A 22145-nucleotide genomic window follows, 5' to 3' on the forward strand; every position below is an offset into this window, starting at 1 on the left:
TAAAGGACTGTTTCTAAAACCTCATCGTAAAGGTTTCGGCATCTTTCTGAAGAAGAAGAACAAAAAGTGTAAAGGAAGAAAAAAAAAACTTTGATGAAATAAGATTGCCTAAACGTGCAATTACCGACTACGATCTGCTCAAATATGTAAACATAATGAATATACCAAATTTTCGAGGAGTTTTTATGAGAAATGCTCTGCCTTCAAGCGGTTGTCGAGCCAGAGAATCGGCAATCATTAATCTGGATGATGCAAGTGGACCTGTCACGCATTGGGTAGCTTATCGAAAAATTGGTAATGAGGTTACATACTTTGATAGTTTCGGTGATTTACAACCACCACGAGATCTTATGAATTACTGGAAAGTATCTCAAGTTAAGTACAATTATCAGAGGTATCAGGAATTTTCAACTTTCATCTGTGGTCATCTCTGTCTGAAATTTCTCTGCAATCAGCTCAATCGTAAAGATAATTTTTGTCTATATAAAAAGAAATCTACATGAATGATTTGAATTAGTCTACTCAAGATGGTTGTTGAATCAATGACTCTCAGCCTATCAGGCACCTCCTCAATCCTTGAGACGCACTATTTTCCTCCAATAGAACTGGATTCGGATAAGCAATACAGTCTTGGACTTGTTGAGCTGCTAACTTTTAATTCTACACCGAACGTCGATGAAAGCTGTAATAAATTTTATGTTGGTCAAGAAATAATTGAACTACCTACTGGCAGCTATGAGATTGAGGATATTGATCGAACTCTACAAGGGATCCTCGATACTCGAGGTATAAAACTTAGTATCATACCAAATAATAATACGTTACGAAGTGTTATTATGTGTAGTCATGAAATAGATTTCCGACTTTTGAAGCCCTACATAAGTCACAACTCAGATTTACCAATAGCTATTCTCAAAGTGAACGCTTTACGAGTTGAATGTAACATTACGACAGGAGCATACATAAATCAGCAGAAAGTTCATACAATACATGAATTTTTCCCAGCAGTTCCGCCAGGCTATAAGATAATCGAAGTTCCTAAACAAATAATTTACTTGCCAATATCTGTGAAAGTGATCGATCACCTACAACTACGTATAGTAGATCAAGATGGTGATTTGAATAATCTCCGAGGTGAAATTATTACAATTCGTCTACATTTAAAAAGCTATTGAAATGGGTATTGTTTTTAATGCTGACAAAAGCTATATTAATAGCTCAGTATGTCGTCAGACAGTCAGTCAGCAACGAATGATCAAACGATTAACACATCAGAACAGTCAGTTTCTACAAAGTCTCGGTCTCAAAGTGCGTGGTGGAGGAAGAACGGGACCTCAAGCAAGAAAAATACTGAAAAAATAACTTGTACGTTTATCTGTTGTTGTTGTGTGCCTCAGAAAAATGGAATCAGTTCTTAACGTACAATCCCCTGTCATCTTTGATGAATCTGTCTCGCATTATGAGGTTCATGCACATCAACCCTATACCTCACTTGCATTCAAAAATAGTGATGAAATTCGGATAGCTATACAACATCAAGATTTGTGTGTTCTACCATCAAAAAGTTCTCTACATATTTGTGGAAAGATTACTAGATAGGATGGACAAGCAGTACAACATACCCTTTTTGTGAACAATGCTATTAGTCATCTCTTTGAAGAAATTTGATATGAAATGAATGCCATAGAGATTGATCGATGTAAGAACGTTGCTGCTACAACCCTGATGAAAGGTTACACATCTTTCTCACCTAGTCAACTAAAGTATCTTGAAAATTCTGGCTGGACACCTATTACTGACGTGGGAAATATAGCTGATAATAATGGAAACTTTGATGTGACAGTTCCTCTATCCATGATTTTTGGTTTCGCTGAAGATTATCGCAAGATCGTTGTAAACATTAAGCATGAACTTATTCTCACATGATCGAGAATGATTTGAATGCTGTTTTGCAAGAGGCTTTAATGGTGGACGGGAGACCGACATATGAAGAATTCAAAATCGAGATCAATCGTATAGAGTGGCTTATGCCCTACCTCATGCTGCCAGACCGACGAAAAATACAACTATTTAACTATATTCAAAAAGATATACCGATTTCGATGAGTTTTCGTTCATGGGAGTTGTATGAGTATCCAGTACTTCCAACAACCACGCAACATGTATGGACTGTAAAAACATCGAATCAGCTGGAAAAACCACGTTTTATCATTCTCGGTTTTCAAACAGGAAGGAAAGGTGTACGAAGACAAAATGCTAGTCATTTTGATCATTGTAATATTAGTAATGTCAAACTTTTCCTCAACTCTTAGAGCTACCCGTATGGAAATCTGAATCTTGATATTTTAAACAATCAGTTTGCCATGCTTTACGATATGTATGCTAATTTTCAAAATGCGTATTATTCTGATAGAATTGTAATAGATCCCCTTTTAAGCAAAGAAGAATTCATTACAAATGCTCCACTCATAGTTATCGACTGCTCAAAACAAAACGAGTCACTCAAACAGGCAGCTGTAGACGTACGTCTTGAATTTGAATGTAAGCGTAATATACCTGTGGACACTACAGCGTATTGTCTAATTCTACATGATCGCATTGTCAAGTATAATCCTATAAGTGGTGATATTAAGAAACTTGTTTGAAACTATATAAAGCTTGCAGGAACAAACATTTGAATCAGTATTATCTTAAACCATCAGTCAGGATAGATATAAAAAATGAAACGAAATAGCATTCCGTACACACCTCTCAAGGAGGATAAAAGCGTTTGTAGAGTGCAAGAAGATAAACAATGTAATACGTATCGTGGAGAACCTTGTTCTACTCCTGTTAATAAATTTGAACGGTTAAAAAATACTTTTGAGAAATATTCCACTAATACGAAGTCCATGCCAGAAAATCAAGGTTATAAGAAGTTCTGAAAGATTTTATAATATACATGTCTTTACAAATAATGTTTTATTTACCTATCTTTTTTGAATAAAGTAAAATAAAAATGAATATTTTGATGTATTTATTTATTAATCTTAACCTTTAATCCTGCAAATCCTATTCCAAATTATCCATCGCATCCCAGGTCGATAAAGTAAATTACCGATGCTCACTCTGAGCTATGGAGGGGGGGGGGGTCGGTAACGTAGACAACACTGGTTTATGGGGGGCGCCACCGCTGGCAGCATGGTCGATATGCAATGCTATGTCGATAAAACAGGGACCTACTAATATGAGTCACCATGCGTCGTCGGGGGCGCCACCGCTGACAGCACGGTCGACATACAATGCTCTGTCGGTAAAACAGGGATCTACTAATATGAGTTACCATGCGTCGGTATTTGGTGGCCCGGAACCCGCTTGGCCCAGTAGCCGCGCAGCCCATACTACTATTAATATTTAATGGTAATTTGAAAATACTATAGACAGTTTTTCCATTAATTAATAAATTAGCAGCAATATCAGTCCAGGCCATTGTAATTACAAAAATTAACTTAATTATCCACTGACTTTGAAAAATTATAATCGAGTGTATGATTTATGTTATAATTTTTTGCAAGAGACATAATATATTTACGATTCCTCGACTTCAGTAGGAATATTTGTAACAATAAAATCAAGTTTTATGATTTTTTTGGCAATGATCCAAGTGACGCAATTTATTTCTATGAGAAAACATGTTTCTAAATAATTTATCGCTAAGCTGTTAATTTTTAGTCAATGATGGACATTAAGGAACAATTTTCTCCTACAGTGACTTTCTTTATTTTAATGTTTGCTACCCCTGTGATTTTTTAAGGAATGCTCCAAGCAATTAATAAGCTTCGCCACAGGCCTTAAATATAAATTTTACTAATTTTAGAACAAATTTATGAATATCTTCATTTTTAGCCAAAGATACAGGGTCTCTGCCATACTGGGACCCATACAGGAACTTTTGCACTATAAAAAAGGTATCTCCATGAATTTTTTTGTTTAATATATATATGTGTGTGTGTGTGTGTGGGACGTTCCACGTCAAGCGTAACAAAGCTCTGCCCGCAATTCCTTTTGATCTAAAAAATTTTTAAAATATGGAAATTTTAGCATTTTTTATGTACTTTCAATTAGTTAGGGGCGTTTTTTAAAATTTTGTTCCCAGACGGAGCTACGCGTTCCCTAACCTTAAAAAATTACTACTTTAAGAAATGATGAGCTGTCAGAAATCACAGGGGCTCAGAAAAATTCTAAGCAACGACTATTTTCGTGTATTTTGAGCTGCTAAACAAGAATCCGACGGTATTTTTTACAGATACCTCAAGCGCTCGTCCCTAACCTCAAAAAACCACCCAAAATGTCTGTTTTACGCGGTTAAGAAATTTACGTCTAGAGGAAAATTATTGACGAAGGCTATTTTTATGAATTTTGAGCCACTGAATTTGAACACGAAGCTTATTTCTTTTGGTTTCTATTAGTTAAGTACATTCGATTAAAATCAAATGCCTTTAAAATCTAAATAATTAGATGGACGTACCTTTATTTTATACCTGATAAAAACATTTTTGGTCGTGTATACTGATTCATGGATTCAAAGAAATAAATAGATGAAATGGACTGATTCCTTTTAGAAAATGATTGAAATACCTGTCATTTTAGAAAATTTATTGATTTAATTAACTCGATTACGTCAATTCCATATGGCGTTCATAATGACCAAATATTAGTAAACTTCATAAGTAATCAGAACAAAGCCCGCGTTGTAATTGAATTTATTCTGAAAAGCCTTAGTTGGGATATTCTAAAAATTGTATGTGTGTGTGTGTGTGTGTGTGTGTGTATGACTTTAAGGGTATTTTTATTGAAAAGATGAGAAAATTTTACAAAAAAAAGTATATTTATGTCTATAGTGACAAATGCTTCCCTGAAGAGCTATGAATTAATTAATTTTTGCTGAAAACCCAGAAATTGCCAAAATTGACATCTCTGAATCCCTACCATTTTGATAATAAGCAATTTAAAAATCTGTTTCTGGAACATATTTACTGTGGGTTAAAGAAGAAAAAAAATTTTTGATCTTCGATTTGACAGAGAACCACCCACACACACACACACATATATATATATATACACACACGAGCGCGCGCGCGCGCAAGCACACACACACACACTATTATATTTACTTAAAATTCTAAGATACGCTTATGAAGTTTGTTATTTTAATTAAATAATATAATTTATAAATAGCAAAACTTTATTCGAATATACATGTATTGAAACTAGTTATAACTACTGTAACGGTTTAACTTTCCCCAAGAGACTGGATAGTCAGTCGGTTCCAGGATCAGGATAGGGGAAAGGGGCAAGAAAAGAGTCTGTTTCTATATTTTTAATAATAACAAAATATATTTCTTAAGTAAAGAATAGCAATTTGGAATCAGTTGTTAAATCCCGGCTAAGACAGAAATCAATTATGCGTCTTGTTAAAAATATTTCGCCTTTACAAATAGAATTGTTTAAACTAACGCGGTTGACAATTTACAAGAATATCTACGCGATTTCGTTACAAGAATGATTCGGTGTTCGCGGCTACGGTGTCTCGGTACGGTGGCGGTATGACGGATCGGTGTCGGATTTTGAGGTTAGGAATTCATTCGGTATGGTGGAGTCGTGTGCGCACGGCTGCGCCGATCCGAGTGTGTCGCGTAACAACGATCTCGACCGCTCTGTGTACGCACAGTAACAGCCGGGATAGTGCAACGGTGTTTTGAGGTTATCCCTCGGATTCGTGAAGTCGTGAGCGCACGGCTTCACAAATCTTCGTCGCTCGTCTCGTTCCTCCCTTTATCCTGTGTGCGCACAGAGATAAAGCGAGTCGTGAGATGTCGGCGTAAGGTTGGCTTTGTTGGTTAGGAATTTACCGTTGTTTCACCAGGACGTGAGCGCACGACCGGGTGAATCGCCGGTGGTGTAATTGTTACTCCCTCAATCCGGCTCATTTAATAACGGACTATAGCTACTGACGTTTCAAAAACAGGCTATCTTGGCTTGGGTTTATATTTAAGACTTTTCCATGTCATTTCAATCCCAGATACGATTAATTTTCTGAAATTTGTTTATGATAGTCCAACGCGCATTTTGAAAGCACACATGACAGCCATAACAAAATTTCCGAAAATTAATCGCATCTGAGATTAGAATGAAATGGAAAAGTCTTAAATATAAGCCCGATCCCAGATAGCCCGTTCTCGAAGCGGCAGCCCAGATAGCCTGTTTTTCCACTAAGGCGTCGATATGATATATTTATATTCTTACTAAAGGCGGCTATGTATACCGGTTCAGGTATTTTGACAGTCCCGTTTCTACCAATAGGCGTCATATTTACCAAATTACGTTTCCCTAGAATTATTTTCATTAATCTTCTTGTCATTTCTTTGCTATCCTTTTTCCATCTCTCTTCCATTTTTCGCAATTCATTTTCTGCTACATACACATCGTAAGCATCAACAAGTTTGACCTGTAATATAAACGAATGCAATGGTATATTGTTGAAGTAGGGATGAACTTGGCTTTCTCTAGCGAGGCCTACGGCGCCCTCGCCTCTCACTCATGTTCAAAACTCACTTCAAACTCGCTAGTAAAAGCCAATTCCCCCCCCCCCCCCCAGTTGCACAATATACTATTATTTCAATATTTACAAATTCACAAGGGGGTCCCATAGTCAATTCAAATCCAGATTTCGCGCCACAAAACAGCAGACGACAAAAGAAATTAATTGGCTTATAATAAATAATAAAAACAAAATTACGATAAACCATGAGATAGTTGCCCTCCGAAATGTAATTATCTATCATTTTACAAAGTTTGAACTTTATATGTCAATATCTCGCAGAATAAAGTTTGAATAATGTCTCAAAATCACGTAATTCAAACTTTATTCTGCGAGATATTGACATATAAAGTTCAAGCTTTGTAAAATGATAGATAATTACATTTCGGAGGGCAACTATCTCATGGTTTATCGTAATTTTGTTTTTATTATTTATTATAAGCCAATTAATTTATTTTGTCGTCTGCTGTTTTGTGGCGCGAAATCTGGATTTGAATTGACTATGGGACCCCTTAAAGCAAAAGGACAAAATTTTTCTTATTTACGTATAACAGAATTCAAACATTAATACATACCATTCCTTCATCTGGTTTATCTGATGAAAATATTATCTCTAAGTTTACAGCACTGTCTGATGTTTGCGCAATACCAAATTTTGATGCTGCTATCGGGGGTGGTGAGCAAGATCTTTTAGGTATTGGTGTAGGGTGTGGCTTGCAAGATCTAGGTACTGGCACATGTGATCGATTGCATGATGTAGCTGCTGGCGCTGGATGAGGCTCCCAAGATCTAGCTGCAGGAGCTAGCTCGCAAGCTCTAGATTTTGTCGTTGGTGGTGAATATGATCATGCTGTTGATAGCCAAGCTGGCAAGCGAGACTTAGCTGCTGGCGCAGGAAGTGCCTCGTAAAATGTAGCTGGAGTCGAAGATGGTGAGCACGATCTTGCTGCTGGTAGCGACGGTGACAAACGAGACCTAGGTGCTGGTAGCGGGGGTGGCAAAGGAAATCTAGCTTCTGTTATAGGAGGTGGCTTGCAGGATGTTATTTTCTGCGGGAGCATGCAAGCTCTGGCTGCTGGTATGGGAGGTATTGGAGACAATAAAGCTTCTGTTGAAGAAAATGCATGAGATTGAACAATAGAAACTGATGCGTGACAATATAAGCTATTGGCGACACAAGCTATTTACAGGACAAAGCTATATCGACGGCTGAGTGGAATAAAAACGTATCATGGCGGCGGCTTTGAAAACGTCGTATCTCGGGGGCAGCTTCGACAACGTCTTATCCCGGCGCGGCTTCGAGAACGTCGTATCTCGGTGGCGGCTTCTACAACGTCGTATCTCGGGATTCGCTTAAGAACCACTTTTAATTTTGTGATCTTTACGAAATAGATGCTATAAATAATTTTGAAAAAAAGTCAACTATTAACAAAATATAGAATCAACCCTTTTTTTCAAAATTTTTCATCGCGTCTATTTAGCAAGAATCACAAAAGTCAAAGTGGATATTTAAGGCAATTCAGAGATACGACGTTCCCGAAGCTGCCGCCGAGATGCGACGTTCTCGAATACGATCTTATTCTACTCAGCCGTAGATAATTAATGAAAGAGATGCATACCTGCTGGTATCACTAGTGGCAAGCAAGATATTCCTGCACGAGATAGAGCTGATGTGGTAAGAGGTGAATGGCGTACACCTACTTCTGATGGTAACGAGCAAGTTCGTGATATTCTTTTGGGAGACGGTGTTTTGAATTCTATGGCTGTCGTAGGAAACGAAACATCAGGCTTTGCTTTTGTTGATAAAAACGGTGTAACACATTCATCTTCACTAAAAAAAATCATGATTTAATGTTAAGATAATCCAAATAGAGTAATTATAAAGTTGATAAAGCGATAATCATAAATAAAAGCAGTAAATTTGATATAAACATTTTACCTCGAACTAGTTTGTTTTGATCGACATTGACGATGGTGCCGTCTGTCAAAATTTCTAATGATTTTAAGTACAGTTTATCATCTAAAACAATATAAGAGTACCATTATGATAATTGTCTTAGTTGGTAATTTAGTAAATAGTGATAATATTTACCACTGCTTTTAATAATCTTCCCCGGATACCATTTTCCATACCAGGTAGCTTTCTCTTCTTTCGTACGCGTATTTGTTGTCTTTACAACACTACAAGTTGGTGGATCAGTTTTCCATAAAAATCAGGAATACATTGTAAATATCTCCGTAAAAGCTTATAGGGTGCGAAATTTCACGGATAATCAGGTTAGATCAAAACAGGCGACAAGATTATACAAAAAATAAACTATTGTCGTACAATCTGAACTTGGCGCCGCATTTCGAACGCAATGTCAGGGGGTCAATAGATTCATCCACAGTTGCGCTATGTATTTTTTCAAAAAATTAATTTTCAGAAACAATAAATTATATAATTTTGTTTTGACGACTGAGCGGAAGACGATATAAAACCCTTTAACAAAGTATGCTAACTTGGCTTGCACTTCAAGACGATACTTCTGCTTTTAACATGGAACCACCTATTGTTGAAAAAATACTAGAAAAATGTAAAATAATTGTGAAAAAAGTGAAACATCATGTAAAAAAGAAGTGATTTATTGATAAATAATTGCATGGGCACTTTGATAAGATTTAAAGCTCGAACCCACCACCCCCACGCGCGGTGCCTTTTGATGAGAGCTTTTCTTTGATGTTGGCAACCATCGGAGAAAATTGAGCAAGAACGAGGACAAGATTTAAAATTGAAACATTTAAATCGACCTTGACCACGCGCCGCGACTTTTAATAAACATAACCTCGCCCTGTAGCTCTCTGCGGAAAACAAGACATTTATAAACACCCACCACGAGCTTAGATTTGTTAAGATCATGAGGCGCGCGCGTTAGCACCTCCCGCCGCAACACGTTACAGCTATGCCACTCTCAATTTGAGACGCGTCAATACAAACAAACTAAATCATTTGGGAAAATCATTTCTTTGCGCTACGCACGCCTCCTTGAATAAGCATAAAAGCCGCACGCGTAATATACAAAATTAAATCGTTCGCAATGCCAGCCGTTATGCACAGCGCAAAAGTGTCGAAAAAGGCAAAAAGCATAATAAAATTTAACGGACCGTCGGCTACAAATATCATGCTAAACAAACGATGCTGCCACTGCTGTTATTTTTCCAGCTGCCTTTCTCCCTGTTATAACGTTGGCGGCGCTCGCACTTTTTAGCGGCTTCGAGACTTGTTACACGCGCGGAAAATAAAAATGAAAAAAGAGGCCGCCGTGGCTAGGTTCACCCTTTCACATTCCGTTTACGCGAGATATTGGGCTTAGGCGAAAATTGGAGCCTCTCGGGGGCTGCACACAATGCTCGGCTATTATTAGTGTAGCATCATAAGAGACATTTCTCTCTCTCTCTCTCTCTCTCTCTCTCTCTCTCTCTCTCTCTCTCTCTCTCTCTCAAATAGAATTTGTCCAATTCTCTCGCGAAGCAAAGCACAATAGGACGATTTCTGGATTTCTGCTCGCGAGAACCTCGTTGACAAATACATTTCCTCGTCGGCGGCGCGGGAAGAATGGACTGTGCCTCGAAGAAAATTCGCCCGGCTGGGCATTAACAATTTGTAAGTTGAAAAATCGATGAATACATATAAAGTCGATAAATTACGAATAAAGTCGCTGATACGGACCCATCCCGGCAATGATAACTTTATCCTCGAGCAGCATCAGTCAACGGCACGAGTAAAAGAGAGGAATACATTTCTAAAACAATATCGATACAGGTCACACAAATCAACACTCTCTCACCTATACAGTAGCTCACACACGCAGCATAATAAAGATCACCCATAGCAGCTCGTTAGAATCACAGCAAAAATAGTACAGGGGACGCAAAACTTAATATAGTAATTCAACATGAAAATCGTTGCAATCTTCGAACGTAGAAACATATAGAAAGGATCGCCATCGAAGTATGTAGTCATAACAGAAGCATCACGTTAGCCGATTTCACTGAACAAGTATCATTTATTACAAAACATGCTGAGTAATAATTGAATAATAATCAAATTAATATCCTTACCTTACAAATAATACTTGATTTGTTTGAACTTCTTGTAGACGAGGATCTTGTTCGATGTTATATCGCTCAGCCGTTTTCCTTTATACTTCATTTTTGCTTTGACTCGGTCGAACTCCGCCCGGTAGTTATTGTAGGCATCAATTACTTGATGAACTGAAAAACAGTTCAAAAAAGGCATAAACAAAATTACGGTGGAGATTTGCGCGTACAGCGAACCTGTGTGTCCGTGTCTTCGCATAAAGACCTTTTTTGGCGTACACAAAAATGTACCCGAAATAATGTTGGAAAACCGAATTCAGAGTTACACACGGGCGGTAATAAGTTTATCATTTAACTACTTATAGTGCTAATGGAAATTATAAGCATTATATGAATAAAATAACCAAACTAACCCTAATACCGCCTTTGAAAAACTCCAAATTCGGTTTTCCCTCGTTTTTTCATGATTTTCTTGTACTTTACGTACATTTTCGCGTGCTTCGTGTATTTGTGAGTTTTCGCGTATGTTAAAAAAGGACTTTAGACGCACTGTAAATGAAAAGAGTGTCTCCGCGGCAAATTTCCCGGAAAAGTTTTCGCGAAAGGTTATGCGCAAATTTAGATTCAAAAAATCAATTCAACTTACAGCTAATTGTTCTGTCCATCGTATCCGTCAAAGCCTCAGCTGTTTGCACAAATATGTAAATCTTGTTCTCAGTATTTATGTGTCCAGCTGCCTGCTCATCAGTGATTTTTTTATTAATAGTCCAGACAAGCAAGATCAATGGTATCTCCTCGGCCTGCTTCAATTTGAAATCGACGACTTGTTTACTTCGATGTTGCGTTGAAAGTGACACTTTTTTGGTTTATCTAGAAGTTTGATGCATTACTATGACTACATTTACTTTTAACGTCCGGCATGCTAGAACTTTATTGTCGAATGTTTTGATCTACATTTAAAAAGCAGGACGATTGCAAGGTCATCGAGTTTCATGTTTTTGCATATTCTTTCCATACAGCTGGTCTGCAGCTTGATGTCACCAGCCGTTTGATTTTTCTTGTTTAGGCCCCCAGAACCAGTCAGTCCCGCATCATAAGCTATCGAAGACTCAGGACCAAGCTGGAGCGAGTCAGCTCGACGATCGGGAAGTCGCCGATCCAGTATTTACGGTAGAGCTTGCAACTGTTTAGTCGAGATTCCTTCTTCTTTCTCAACTGCTCGTCGTAATTTTTCTGGTGCTCTGCCTGAGTGAAGATTAGGTACGTTCCCCGTACGATTTTCGGGTAATGGATCTCGTCGCAGAGGTCCTCCAAACCACGGACCAGCTGAGCCAGCCAGAGTTCGGTCGAGAGGCTCTCCGGGTGCATCAGTCGCATTATTTCCTTCTCGTCGTCCTTTGCCGTGGAGTGACAAAACTGTCATCCTTCAAGACGCTCGCTTTGCTGGCTCCAGCCTTTTTTCAAGCTTTCAGTGGCATCTTGTCAGCACGCACATGCGTGCCCTCAGATCTATCGATCTTGGCGGCTCGAAGTCTATAGCGCCGGATTCTGCGCTGCTGGAATAGCGGTGGCTGAGTTGGTGCAACGAATAAGCTCGTTGGTTCCCGATGTCAGTTTTGATTGGGCGCTTGGATAAGCCACTACGGATCTGCGCACAGTTATATTTTAGTATTAAATATGGATGATGGAAACTTTGTATGTTAAAAAAATAAAAAAGTTTAGTACCTTCTACGCAGAGATCATCGACGAGCTTCTTAACGTCAAGCTCAGCCCATTGATTTTTCTAGTAGCTCACGCTTTCCCTCCGATGATTACTCGCGTAAGTAAGACGAGTAGGCGACGCTTCGAACTTTTCCCTTAAAGCCCTTCTGAGGGCGTTGCACTGCTCGCAAGCCTCGTCTTACTTGACCGTTGCTTTGCACTCGCACATCAGCTGTTTCGGTTGCTACTGCTGCTGATGATCGTCGATGCTCGTTACCGGCGACAGTTTGCCTAGCAGGTGCCTCGCAGGAGAGCCTGACAGCGACATCAGCAATTCCTTGTCCATCTGCGTCAACAGTGTGCGCCTCTTTATACTGCTGCTTCTGCTCATATAAGCTGCGGGGATTGGGGCGAATTAGGAGTGTTTGCAAAATTGATTATTGAGATTATTTTTTCGCAACTGCCTCGCTTGAAGAAACTCAAGCGTAGATAAGAAATGTATACCCATATTCTAATCTCGAAAAATTTCCTGCCACGTCCAAGCGATTAAAAGAAAGATGCAATTATCGGAGGACTTGGTTTCCTCGTTTTTGGAGATCCTGTAGACGGCGTGTTTGGGCGTAGGCTCTGCGATTGCTGCAGCGAATCGTGCTCCGATGTGACACCTGATGGACTTATCCGTGGTGAAGAGGGCACGATTGTTTCGGTCAGGCCTCAGCACGATGATGTAGAGTTTCGACATGAAGAGGAAAACGAGTGTGACGCACATGCACATCGAGGAAGCAACGCATGCGACTACTAATAAATCACCTTGGTCTCGCTACCAAAGTATATGGACACGAAAGCGATCCAGATGACGCAGGTCGTGTACATGGCGAACTCGATGAACTTGGCCTCATTAAAGTTCTCCAGTACGTTGCGTGACTTGATGCATAAGCCGATGAGAAGATATTTAAGGCCAGCGGTATTGTGTATATAGTACCGACCGAAGTGTCGTCGCATAGGTGAGCACCGTTCTGTCACGCCCATGAATTGGCTATTAGTTCAAGCAAAGTAGGAAGCCCAGTAACATTGACCTCGCTGTGCGAGTCAAACTTTTAGGCATGAGGGGAGGTCCTAACTGGACACACACTTCACTGCTCACTTCCTGCACACGACACTGCTCTTTAAGTCTTTTAATCTTCTTAAATTTTAACTTAGTCCTTTTTGTTTCTGCAAATATATGAAACATTAAAAATATCGCATCAATTTTTAAAAAGGCATACTAAAATATATTACATTAAATTAATAATAGACTTACATTTTGAACTGAATAACCATAAAAAATTGCAATGCCTGAGGTAGGAGAAAAACTGTCAGTTTGCTTAGACATCCATGACAATGATCCAAGTATTGTACCGTCATTGCGCTTCTTCCCTTTAATTATCACAGCCCCACAATAAAAAAAAAATGTAAGTCCCAAAAACTTGACCACGGTACTTATATGATTTGGGGATCGCTGAATCCGAATCCAGGGTCATTTTAACCCCATCAGATCTTAAGTCAAGGTCAAATAGGGGTCAAATTATCAAAATACATTAAGAAAAGACTAAACCATGGTATCTTGGGGTTTTTGGGGTCGCTGAATGCGAATGCGGGGTCAGTTTAACCTCATCAGAACTTTCTCAAGGTCAGTTGAAGGTCAAATTATCGAAATACATGAAAAATACACTAAAACCATGGTATCTTGGGATTTTTTCGGGCGCTGAATCCGAATCCGGGCTTATTACAACCCTATCAGGTCAGTTGAAAGTTAAATCGTAAAGATTCATAAAAAGTAAAATCAAACCATGACATTTAGGGGTTTTTGGGGTCGCTGAATCCGAATCCAGGGTCAGTATAGTCCCATAAGGTTATATTTATGGTCAGTTCAAGGTTAGTTCAAGGTCATGGACGTAAAGAGAGTGAAAAAAGTAGTTATAAACTGAAACAATGCAAAAGGTAATGTAAACCATAAAGCAAAGAACAATATATATGCAAGTACAATCGTATCCTTTAAAAATATATCATAGTTTGCTGCTCCTTCATTTACTTTAAATTTGTTAGAAGTATATGCAATTCAATAAAATACCCGTAAAAATATTAAGCCCATTACTCTTTTTTATGGTAACGAACTATTTTATTGGCAAATGATCTACGAAGTGGAGTACGCTTCCGCTTCTCCAATGTTGATGGTAGATCTCTTTTTAACGACCAACAGTAATCTGCTAACATATTTACGTCCCATCTTTCTTGGTACCTGCGCTCCATTTCCTTGATATCTTGGTGAAATCTCTCTCCCTGCTCTTCGCTGTAATCACCTAGGTTTTCTGGAAACTCATCAACATGCGAATATAAAAAGTGTAATTTTAGATTCATTAGGCAGTGTTGATTTTTGTAACTATTTACTAAATTTAAAACTATTTGTTCGTAATTTGGGCTCTTATGTTTTCCAAGAAAATTTTTAATTACGTCCTCTAAACATAACCATGCTTCTCTCTATGTATGATTCATTTTCGGAACAAAAATTTCATCATTTATCATCTTACGAATCTGGGGGCCATCGAAAATTCCTTCATTTACTTTAGCATCACTTAATTTGGGAAACTGATTTCGCAGATACTTAAAGCAGCTACCATCTTTGTCTAAAGATTTTACCCATTGTTTCATAAGTCCCAATTTAATGTGCAGAGGTAGTATAAGAATTTTTGATGGATCAACAAGTGGCTTTTCTTTTATATTCTTAGAACCCGGTTCGAACTTTTTTCTAAGGGGCCAGACACTCTTTATGTAATGATTCTTTCTATCCCTACTATCCCATTCACATAAATAGCAAGGATATTTTGTGAATCCCGATTGTTCCCCCAGAAGTATTGTTATGATTTTAAGATCCCCACATAATTGCCATTTATGATCATTGTATTTTATTCGGTCTAATATTACTTTCATGTTACAGTATTCTTCATTCAGTATTACCGAATATCCTATGGGAATGGCTGCATAAACATTTATATTGTGTAACAGAACGGCTTTTAAACTTCTCGTCGACGAATCGATGAACAATCTCCACTCGTTGGGGTTGTAACATCCATGTTTAAAGCAATTCATCAACCCAACTATATCTTTGCAGTAAACTAAGGAAAATTCTTCATCTTTAGCAAAATAATCACTATATTTCTTATCCCTGTCTCGGTAGTAAGAAACTTGAATTTTTCCAGCTTCATTAGTATTTTCTTTTAGCCATGAAGCCAAGTACTCCGCCCCATCCTTTGGTAGGCTCAAATCGCGTATGAGATCATTCACTTTTTCTTGTGTAAGTGGACCTTTCTCCTTCTTAGCATTATAGGGGATGTATTTCTCGCCACTTGTATCACTTGTACTAGCAACCTCATTGTCTTCATCAGGCAATTTTCTTCTTCTGCAATAACATCTCCTTCCTCCATTTCTTCTTCTATCATTTCATCTTTATCATGTCTTTCTAAATTTTCCTCAAGATCCATACTTCCACTTACGTACGTACCCAGTGGATCTTCTCTTTTATCAATTGACGATTCATATATAGGTTTCGTGACACTTTCAACGTTAGCGTAATTAATGTGCGACTTGATTTTACTATTAACTCCATGCAAATTCGTATTACAAAAATAACAGTCTTCTTTCCTTAAAGGTTCCTTCCATATCGTAGGCACTTTCATTTTTACTTCAGTTTTACCATTTTTGCCTTTCTGTAGCATTTTCCTACATATTCCGCATATGATTTTAGGAACCCAATCAAATTCGTCAATTTTCATGTCTAAGTCAAACTGTTCTTGTACTGCTCTTTAATATTTTGATTGATTTTTCTTCTATTTTTTGGGGTCTCATACTTGCCACAAATGTAACAAAAACTATCCCGTTTTGCTATAAGGCATTCTTGGTCACCAAACCTCAAGTGATAAATTCTTGTAGTATTTATACTCTTCGAAAGCCAAGTTTCCCACTAACAAAGAGCTGCGGTCGCTCGATGACGACGCCTGCGGGCCCGCTTGCTCACCCTGACCAGCCGCCGATACTGGGGTTCCGAATCCCTGCATCGTAATTTTTTGCTGTTTGTCTGCCATGACGGCTCTAAAGCCTTCACCCAGGGGTTTAGCCGACCGAAAAAAAGAATCGGTCGTTTCCCACCGTCACCACATGGAGGTACCCTGGGCGCAAACAAACAGCATATTCATATCCGTTCGTATCAAGTAGGAAATACAAGTGATACAAGTGAGATGAAGATTACTGTAACATGACTTTGGAAACCTTTTGGGAAAGAAGACCTTAACACAAACCCAAGATAGTCAACATCAATCGTCTTGGGACTTACACTGAGAGAGACACCCGATAATGAAGACTGCCTAATGAATCTAAAATTACACTTTTTATATTCGCATGTTGATGAGTTTCCAGAAAACCTAGGTGATTACAGCGAAGAGCAGGGAGAGAGATTTCACCAAGATATCAAGGAAATGGAGCGCAGGTACCAAGGAAGATGGGACGTAAATATGTTAGCAGATTACTGTTGGTCGTTAAAAAGAGATCTACCATCAACATTGGAGAAGCGGAAGCGTACAAATTAGTAAAAAGCAAAAAAGTAAAATAGTTCGTTACCATAAAAAAGAGTAATGGGCTTAATATTTTTACGGGTATTTTATTGAATTGCATATACTTCTAACAAATTTAAAGTAAATGAAGGAGCAGCAAACTATGATATATTTTTAAAGGATACGATTGTACTTGCATATATATTGTTCTTTGCTTTATGGTTTACATTACCTTTTGCATTGTTTCAGTTTATAACTACTTTTTTCACTCTCTTTACGTCCATGACCTTGAACTAACCTTGAACTGACCATAAATATAACCTTATGGGACTATACTGACCCTGGATTCGGATTCAGCGACCCCAAAAACCCCTAAATGTCATGGTTTGATTTTACTTTTTATGAATCTTTATGATTTAACCTTCAACTGACCTGATAGGGTTGTAATAAGCCCGGATTCGGATTCAGCGCCCGAAAAAATCCCAAGATACCATGATTTTAGTGTATTTTTCATGTATTTCGGTAATTTTACCTTCAACTGACCTTCAGAAAGTTCTGATGGGGTTAAACTGACCCCGCATTCGCATTCAGCGACCCCAAAAACCCCAAGATACCATGGTTTAGTCTTTTCTTAATGTATTTTGATAATTTTACCCCTATTTGACCTTGACTTAAGATCTGATGGGGTTAAAATGACCCTGGATTCGGATTCAGCGATCCCCAAATCATATAAGTACCGTGGTCAAGTTTTTGGGACTTACAATTTTTTTTTATTGTGGGGCTGTATTATCATTGCCTTTTTTATATCTGGCTAGCACCACTCAGCCTACTGGGCCTGCGGTTTGTACGTTCAGGTTGAAGAATTACAACTGGTGCTGGTATGAGGTTGGGTAGAGTTTGATGTGGGAGAGCATCGGGGAGCCCATAAGAAACTCACAGACTGACACTGTACGCGATCGAGAATCAGATTTTTTGTAGCTGCTGTGGTTCGAGTTGTTGTGTACGAGAGCAGCGGCACTCGCGGTTAGATGCGCAGCACCGTGTCGTACTTGCCCTGCTGCAGGTACATGAGCATGGCCATGGCCAGACGGAACTTTCGGTCGCGCATGATGAGGATGATCGAGGCCCGCTCAATCTCTGGATGCAGAGGCCCGTAGGTGTCCCGCTTGCGCTCGAAGACCCGCTCGTGAATACGGAGCAACTCGTCGCATCCGCTCTGTCGGTACAGCAGATGGGCGATCTTGATGACGTGCTGCAGGCACAGGCTCCGAATTTGCATGATCCGTGCATGTCATCCGGCACACGTTGACAACGGACATGCTGAACCCGGCGAGTCCTCCTTCTTCTCGTATACCTCCTTGAGGCGTCAAAGCCTTTGCGCTGCTGCTGCTGCTTGACTCGATGATGCGCGTTATTGTAGTTATCAGGTGTCTCAACCGCACAAGATTAAACACTGCACCTACACACCTACCTACACTACATGTAGCAGACTAGCAGACCACGCACCCGTCGAGCAGTAACTATAACCTCAAGTCACAATCATAACAGTACGGAAGTGCGCCACATTCCGCCATTTTTGGTTTTCCCGACGCTATTTTTGGTTTACCCCGCGAACTATCTCGTCTTCAAAACTCAATTTTCAAAATTGATTTGAAATAAAAGTAAAACAAGGGTAAGACCACGACCTATTAGATGGACGGGTCTACAACATCTTACCTAACTTTTTTTTGGCATCATTGTATTAAATCTATTATCGTAAAAAAATCTTATCACTTGGGGAAAAAAGGAAACGGTAACTTTGTGGAGCATGATTCGACCATTCATTATCGCCCCCAGTTTTATTTGCACCCACGATATTTTTAATTGTAGTGGAAAAAAAGAAGCATGTCCCCTGGTAGAAAAAGTCCGATTAAAACTGGGTAAATACCTAAAAACTAGGTAGTTAAAATGTATAAAACTGTTCACATTTAACATGGCTGAAAATTGCCTGTAACTACTCAGTTTTAATGAGATAGAAATATGCTTTGTATAAGTATTGATAATTTAACAAATTTGAGTGGGATACAATAAATAATTGTCAGTATTTAGGCGTTACGTAAATGCTCTTAATTTCAGCAAATAACGCAGTCTGTGCACATCGTATAACAACGTTCGCGTGACTCAAATGGCTCAGGCGCGTGTCATACGAATTTCGCCTCCTGGGAGGCGTGAGAATGAGTTTCCGATCAGACTCAATTTTTCGGAAACAACATATATTTCCGTGGTAGAAAACAAATATTAAAAGTATCAATCAAGCAATTATATTCCATTTAATAAGTTAATGAATCAATAGTCTACTACAGTGCGTGCAGCGCACTGCGCCAAATCTAGTAACACCAAAACACTGGTTGTGAGCTACAAAATTTTTATTTTTTAATATTTAAAAAATTTTTTGTTTAAATCAAATTATTAAAAAATGAAAATTTTGTAGCTCACAGCCAGTGTTTTGGTGTTATCATCTGGATGGTAAAACCGTATTGGCCCTCATTATGTGAGTTTTATAAATTTTATTAATTTACAACAACTTTGAAAAATATACTGAAGGTTAACAAATTTTTGATGATTATCACCTGATAATTAGCTGATTATCATTAACATTTTATTTCATACAAACACATTTTTGTAACTCTCAGCTGTATCGTCTGAAATATAATGTTAGTCTATAAACAATTTGCTGCGCAATACGATTATTACATTTTTTTTTTTTTATTAACAATCTGTTTTTGTTTTCAAAATCAAATGTACTATTAGCTGGTTTTCAACTGTATCTACTATTCCCCAGTTTTCAACTGTATCTTTTAAATGTAATAATAAGTGAATATTGTAATACATTTACTGTTTACCGTATAGTTATTCAATAATATACATTTACCTACATCTACGTACGGTCGCGTACGTTTACGTACATTCGCCTTCGTTTGCATGTGTTGCCGTACATGCTGATCTAAATCCTTTTTTGCAATTGTACTCTAAATGTAGAATTCGTCACGATACTGTACGACATATATCCACGTACTTTCGCGTACGTTTCTGTACAATTGTGAAAAAAATGTCCGAATTCCACTCGAAACGTGCGCGAATGTACGCAAATGTACAGCATTGTAATAGTTACGTACCGAAATTTATTGAAAATATACGGTTTTAATTTCCATTCGGTATATCTTATAATGTCATAAAGCCACTAATAGGGGAGCCCGGTTGAAAAAAATCATATGTTTTTATCAATATGTTAAAAAAATGTACTTTTATCATATGTTTTTGTGGTTTTAATTTAACATATGATAAAAAAAAAACTTAAAAGCGACACATTTATTATATTAGGTAACCATAAATGGTAGTACCATGCTGATGATAACACCAAAAATAGGTCATATGTCTATGTTATCTGCTACTTAACTTTTAAAAGTTTAAACAAAACAAGTCAAGTTGCATATAACATAGACATATGGCCTATTTTTGGTGTTATCATCAACATGGTACTACCATTTATGGTCCCCAAATATAATAAATGTGTCGCTTTTGTGTTTTATTTTTGATTAACGATCAGAAGAGTTATTAGTATGTGTTTTTATTACATGTTTTTATCGTGTGATTTTATCATATGTTAAATTAAAACCACAAAAACGTAATAAAATTACTGTTTATTTAGCACAGTTTAAAATAAGTAGCTAATAGTAAGTCTTGAATATTCTCTGGTAGAAATATGAGTTCTTAACAAAATTATTTGCGTTGTTTTCTTAAGAAGTAGTAAAAAACTTGTTGATAAAAAAATTATTTGAATGAAAATTAATACAGCAATATTCATTTTATAATGAATATGAAGATGTGGGAGCCCTAAAAACACTTTCTTTTTGGTACATAAAATTTTTTATATAAAGCGTGTATTGAAAAACCAAGACTAGAGCGCAATAGTTTTATTTAAAGAATTCTACAGAAAGAAATTAGGCTCTGGGTTTTTAATAAGTTTTAAAATACGAATAAGTGTGTGTAAGGCGATCTTAGCGCGATCTCAGTGCCAACCTTAAAACTAAGAAGTAGCAGTAAACTTTTTATTATTTGACTTTCCATCAATATAAACAACACAGCGCTATTCTATTCAGTTTCATGAATCATGCTACCAAAGAAAATGTTAATTAGACTTTTAGTTTCTTTTGGTATCTAAAATACAAAATGCTTTGTGGCATATTTGAGAAGCTTTAGCTCGCACATCTCCTGTAACAGAGAAAACACGCTTAAATAGATATAATCCTAATGTATACATCATACATGATTTTTATTAAAAAATATAGTCATTATTTACTTATTTGGAAGATCTTTAATTATCTGAATGTCTATTTTTATAAAATAATTACAGAATAAATAAAATACCTAAACAATAAGGAAATCTAGATTTCTTGTATAATAATTATAAACGTTAGTTTGGTTTGGCATTTAAAATACAAAACACTTTGTGGCATATGTGGGAAGCTTTGGCACCCACCTCCCCTAAAAGGGGTGATTCTGACGACAGGCTGGCTGCTGTGTGCAAGTTTTAAGGTTAGATATTGACAAATGAATTTTTTAAAACCCTTGGGGCTACTTTGTACATTAGGTACGGGGCAATACTGTGCATAAGATTAACATAGAAAAATACCGATTTGACATCCATTTTTTATAAACATGCCTGTAGTACTTTAATTATAGCTTAAAATGCTTCATAAATACTAAAAAAAGATCAGCAAAAATAGTGTATTATTAAAAATAGATGTCAAATGCAGCATAAGCTGTGATAATGGATGATTGATCTATAATAGTGTAGGATATTACGGGGTGATTGCATAAATGAGCCTTGTGTATATTCAAGAAATGTCAAATATATTTAAAACTCAACATACATCGTCGCTATGTCCTTACTCTAGTCTGACTACATCCGCACTCTACGGCGTCTCGCTTAGATCTGTCGCTCTCGGGGCTGCTGGTCAGCGCCATGGCTATACCTGCCTCTTCCAATCACCCTTCTTCATCCTCTCTCGCACGTCACTCGCTCTCAGGCCCTCAGCTGGCCCCCGCATCTTGCACACGTGTCAACCATACTCTCAGACTCTCTCGCTCAACCATCGCTTGAGCTTGTAAACCTATAAAAAGGTTCGCTCGGTTCTCGCTCATAACCTCTCGCTCGGAAT

General features: G+C 37.8%; 1 protein-coding gene across 18 annotated transcripts in view; it reads right to left on the minus strand.

The window, feature by feature from the left end:
* The window catches only part of LOC103316989, a 357042-nt gene that overhangs the window by 330507 nt on the left and 4390 nt on the right, over positions 1–22145 (minus strand). Inside the window, exons 1-2 of one of the 18 annotated variants that reach the window (XM_032601934.1) lie at positions 8520–8592; positions 8200–8411 (exon numbers count right to left, since the gene is read on the minus strand). The exons of the other annotated variants lie outside the window; for them this stretch is intronic. The gene's annotated coding sequence lies outside the window, so the exon portion shown is untranslated. Of the gene's footprint in view, positions 1–8199; positions 8412–8519; positions 8593–22145 lie in introns of those variants that run through there. 18 annotated transcript variants of the gene reach the window in all.

Source organism: Nasonia vitripennis (genome assembly GCF_009193385.2).
Source record: "Nasonia vitripennis strain AsymCx chromosome 4 unlocalized genomic scaffold, Nvit_psr_1.1 chr4_random0005, whole genome shotgun sequence".
Classification (NCBI taxonomy): domain Eukaryota; kingdom Metazoa; phylum Arthropoda; class Insecta; order Hymenoptera; family Pteromalidae; genus Nasonia; species Nasonia vitripennis.